Genomic DNA, 5,521 nt, shown 5'->3' on the forward strand with positions numbered 1-5,521 from the left:
ACCCGGGTTGGTTGCTAAGGTGTTGCTATGCGTTTGCTAGGGTACCCGGGGTGGTTGCTAAGGTGGTTGCTAAGGTGCTGCTATGTGGTTGCTAAGGTACTCGGGGTGGTTGCTAGGTTGTTGCTAGGGTACACGGGGTGGTTGCTAAGTTGTTGCTATGCGGTTGCTAAGGTACTTGGAGTGGTTGCTAGGGTGTTGCAGGGGCTAGCATGTTTATAGCATGATTAGCAAGTGACTAGCATGTTGCTAATATCATTAGCAAGTTACTAGGATGTCGTTAGCATGATTAGCAAGTTACTAACATGTCGTTAGCATGATTAGCAAGTTACTAGCATGTCGCTAGCATGTTTCTAGCATGATTAGCAAGTGATTAGCATGTCGCTAGCATGATTAACGTGACTATCATGTTGTTAGCATGATTAGCAAGTTACTAGCATGTCGCTAGCATGTTTCTAGCATGATAAGCAAGTGACTAGCATGTCGCTAGCATGATTAACATGTGACTAGCATGTTGTTAGCATGATTAACAAGTGACTAGCATGTTGTTAGCATCATTAGCAAGTGACTAGCATGTCGCTAACATGATTAGCAAGTTACTAGCATGTCGCTAGCATGTTTCTAGCATGATAAGCAAGTGACTAGCATGTCGCTAGCATGATTAACATGTGACTAGCATGTTGTTAGCATGATTAACAAGTGACTAGCATGTTGTTAGCATCATTAGCAAGTGACTAGCATGTCGCTAACATGATTAGCAAGTTACTAGCATGTCGCTAGCATGATAAGCAAGTGACTAGCATGTCACTAGCATGATTAAGATGTGACTAGCATGTTGTTAGCATGATTAAAAAGTGACTAGCATGTCGCTAGCATGTATCCAGCATGATTAACAAGTGACTAGCATGTTGCTAGCACCATTAGCAAGTGACTAGCATGTCGCAAGCATGATTAGCAAGTTACTAGCATGTCGCTTTGAATGAAAAAAAAAAAAACTTCATTAGTGACATGAAAGAAGTAAGTCAACACACTTCTCACATTTTCACTTCACTTCCCTTCTCCCATATTCAAATAAAAGCCTCATTTTCCTCATTCAGTTCTGCAGAAAAAGAAGTTTCTTATAAAATAAAAATGAGTTTAATTTTACACATGAATTAATTTGTCCATAAACTGTAGGTTCGCCTGTATTATGATTTGAATCACAGATGAGACACAAAGCTGTGAAGCTCTCATGTGTTTGTTTTTGTTTTTCTGTGTCTGTTTCCATGTCATTTAATTAGTCAAAGCACTTTGTCCTGTATGTAACGGCAGTGTAGAGCAACTGCCTGACCATACACACAACTGTTTAGCTATACAAAACTGCCTCTTTCAAAACTGCCACTGCCTGCATTTCACATAAGTAATCAAAAATACCCAAATAACGTCTGTAATGAGCACAATATAACATACAGCTGCAAAAGCTGTAAATGTCTGAGAACTTAACAATAAATATAGAAAGAAGAAAGTTTTAAGTAAGTTCAGTGACTGACTGTCTACATCTATTCCACAAAGTCAAGCAGATGAGGACTTTTAAACCTCAATTAAACCGTTATTTATCTGAACTTTCTTCATAAACTTAGGGATTGTTTTTGTCCCGTCACTGATGCATTGTGAGAGAGAGAGAGAGAGAGAGAGAGAGAGAGAGAGAGAGAGAGAGAGAGAGAGAGAGAGAGGGAGACGAGAGAGAGAGAGAGAGAGAGAGAGAGAGAGAGAGAGAGAGAGAGAGAGAGAGAGAGAGAGAGAGAGAGAGAGAGAGAGAGAGAGAGAGAGAGAGAGAGAGAGTCAAGCGGCTCACTCTAGTGTTTTCAGATTATGTTCAGCACCATGGACAGCAGCTCAGATTCAACACAATCACATTTACAGACACGGTCTGATGAAATGACACTTCATATATGCTAAATAACTAACCTTCGAGAGCTGAATACGTGAATTCACATTTATAAAAATCAAAACTTGAGTTTTCCAAACTTGCTTGAATGACATGAAACTGATCAAAACTTGCTCGCTCTAGTGTTCAGATGATTTTCAGCACCACGGACAGCAGCTCATATTCAACACACACACATTCACAGTCTGTCCAGATGAGCTCCTGTTCTCATCAACATGAATTTACACTTCAGAAATGATTTATAATATTGAATAACTGAGCTTCAAGTGCTGTGTATGAAACTGAAACGTAGATCAATTCATAATGCAGTTTATGTGGACAGACACGCTGAGCTGCTGCTGAGTTTGTAAGAACAAGAACATTAGTTATTGATGCAATTTGATGCTAAAATAATAACACTGTATTGTTATAAAACAATTATATTTATGTTGTTCATAGTTATACACAAATACACACACATTTTAAGCATATTGAGAAATGTCCATAAATCACTTCAGCTGGTACAGCAACAAACTGAAATGGTCAATAACTAATATGCATTTACTGTAATCACTGGATCACATGAACTCCTGCACTGTTAAACTGTAGCATAAACAGTGTTAGAAGAATCAGAGAGGTTTGTGGGTAATTGTGGAGACGCAGAGACTGTTTTAGTAGAATCAGAGGGATTTATGGGTAATCCTGGAGTAGCATAAAGAGTGCAAGAATCAGTTGGATTTGTAGGTAACTGATTCTTACACTGTTTATCCCACTCACCAGAGGGATTTGTGGGTGATTGTGGAGTAGCATAAACTGTGGTAATAGAACCAGAGGGGTCTGTGGGTAATTGTGGAGTAGCATAAACTGTGGTAATAGAACCAGAGGGGTCTGTGGGTAATTGTGGAGTAGAATAAACTGTGGTAATAGAACCAGAGGGGTCTGTGGGTAATTGTGGAGTAGCATAAACTGTGGTAATAGAACCAGAGGGGTCTGTGGGTAATTGTGGAGTAGCATAAACTGTGGTAATAGAACCAGAGGGGTCTGTGGGTAATTGGGAAGTTTTGCAGTCAGTGTGAAGTCTGGTGTCTTTAATCTCCTCATAAATGTAAGGCATTTGAGGAACCTAAGAAGATAATGAGATATTATTAACAGATTTTGATGAAGGTCATTCATTCAAACATTAATTATTATCAAACTATTTGATTTCACAAACCGCTTCACTGTTTTCGGTTCCAGGTTCAGATATGTTAGAGGCTGAATCAGGGTCTGTAAAAACAAATATACTATATTAAATATAGTAATAATAATAACTCACATTCAATAATATTGCACATATATCAGTTGTGACCAGCAGGGGGAAACAACATCTTTCCATCCACTCATTCATTAGCCAAGCATGTCATTCACTGGCAAACAACTGTAAACATTATTCTCATTAACAAATCACTCTAACAAACTTATAAATGACTTACAAATGGCATGCAAAGGAAGTCGTGGAACTAGTTGATTTGATTTTAAGACAAACCCACCTTTATCTCGAGCCTGACGCTTATTCTTGCAGAGAGTAACTATACATGAAACGAGTCCAATGATGAGCAGAAGCAGAATCACAGACACACCGATGATCAGAGACGAGCCTGAGAGAAAACACAACGAGAGCCTGATTCTCTCTGATGCCTGCAGGTAAATGAGTGAAAATTAATGTATCGATCACCAGAATACCATTGACAGACGGAGAACTCAGTGTGAAATCAGATGTTGATGGCTGGGAATTTAGTGAAATAGGTGGAGTTGTGATTGATGATGGTGATGATGATGATGATGATGATGATGATGATGATGATGAAGATGCCAAGGGTGGTGGATATGTGCTTTTCCCTTAAAAATATAGAACGTTATTGGCTGTGAAAATCAGTGCACAAACTTTCAAGCTTTAAATGATTTTAAAACACTATAAAGTTTTATTTTTGTAAATGGTCAATCTTAAATCTTATAATAAAACTTGTTCATTTTAAATTCAGACACTCACATGAAAAGGCAAACATCCTGCCTCCCATTACGATCATACTACACCTACAACTATAAATAACAAACAGTATATTATTATTATATTATATTATATAAATATTTGCATATTTCTCTAGTACATATACAACTGTTAAAACAGTCACAATACAAACACGCTTATCCACCTCCTTAAAACACGCTTTAGCCCCCTGTAGTCATCTTTAGGAGAACATTTAGCCATACATGTGTACTGTATGCATGCATATGTAATGTCACCAAATTAATTTAATTTGAGCTCTTATTGTATTTTCAGTTGTTCTGAACTTCCTGTTGACTCACATATTTGTAACATATTTCCCAGTTGTTTGGGACTATTATGTTGTAGTTCTAGTTTCTTAGTTTCCTGTCTTAGTCTTTTAGTCTATTTGTAGTTTCTTTGTTGATTAGTTCATTGATTGTTTACAGGTGTCTGTTTATTATAACATTTAAAAATAGCCCTTGTGTTTCTTTGTGTTTTGTTAAGTCTCGGTTGTCTGCCCAATGATCTGTTTGTGTTTTCTGTTCCGGTTCTTGTTTGCATTGTGTTTTTGCTTTGTTCTGGTTCTCCTATTGTTTTGCATTTTACCTTATTTTCATTAAACTGTTAATCTGCATTTGGATCCAGTCCCCTCTTATCTTTGTGTTCACCTTAATCACAGAAGACATGAATATGGATACCTTCATCAGGCTGAAAACAATCAATTAACTAATTAGCAAAGAAACTACAAACAGACTAGGACAGGAACTAGGAAATTAAGGAACTACAACTACAATATAAAAGTCCAAAACAAGACACAGAACGGAACATGTGTGACAGTCTTAGAGCCGGCATTTGTCATTTAACATGATTTGTGTAATTGCTAAATATAAGTGTTTAACTGCAAAAGGTGTTGGAGATACATTTATTTGGGATGCAAATTAACAAAACAAGTCTTGTTTACTAAGAAATTGATCAAAATGAATCGAGTTAATGATTGAAATGGGATAGGGTCGAAAAATAAACTTAAAGGGATAGTTCACCCAAAAATTAAAATTTGATCCATTTGGCATCCAAGATGTAGGTGACTTTGTTTCTTCAGTAGAACACAAATGAAGACTTTTAACTCAAACCGTTGCAGTCTGTCAGTCTTATAATGGAAGTGAATAGGAATCACAGCTTTGAGAGTCAAAAAAACATACACAAACAAAAACAAATTAAACCCTGCGGCTCGTGACTATACATTGATGTGTAAAGACACAAGACAATCGGTCTGTGCAAGAAACTGAACAGTATTTATATTGTTTTTTACCTCTGATTCACCGCAATGTCTGAACTGTCCTGAGTGCGTTCGCATCTTCTTCTTCTTGCTTTACGGCAGATCGCAGACTTATAAGTTGCTAATTGAGCATATTGTTAATATGGTTCCTGACACAACACATACCGCTACACATGTCTCTTTTCGACGTAACCTACGCTCACTCTCACCTTCCCGGCTATCTGCTATGGTTTCATCTTTGCTTCCTTCCCCTGAACAGTTATCATCTCTTGATGTTAAAAGTGCTACTGATACTTTCTGCTCCACTCTTACGTCT

At 37.5% G+C, this 5,521-nt stretch overlaps 1 long non-coding RNA gene across 1 annotated transcript; it reads right to left on the minus strand.

The window, feature by feature from the left end:
* Nucleotides 1-2,546: 2,546 nt before the first annotated feature.
* Nucleotides 2,547-3,509, minus strand: LOC107703784 (uncharacterized). The gene is made up of 3 exons (XR_001635862.1): nucleotides 3,433-3,509; nucleotides 3,117-3,169; nucleotides 2,547-3,026 (listed from the first exon to the last, which is right to left on the minus strand). It is a non-coding gene; the product is annotated as an uncharacterized LOC107703784 (long non-coding RNA).
* Between the last annotated feature and the right edge of the window lie 2,012 nt (nucleotides 3,510-5,521).

Source organism: Sinocyclocheilus anshuiensis, unplaced genomic scaffold, assembly GCF_001515605.1.
Source record: "Sinocyclocheilus anshuiensis isolate Anshui unplaced genomic scaffold, SAMN03320099.WGS_v1.1 scaffold274, whole genome shotgun sequence".
Lineage (NCBI taxonomy): Eukaryota > Metazoa > Chordata > Actinopteri > Cypriniformes > Cyprinidae > Sinocyclocheilus > Sinocyclocheilus anshuiensis.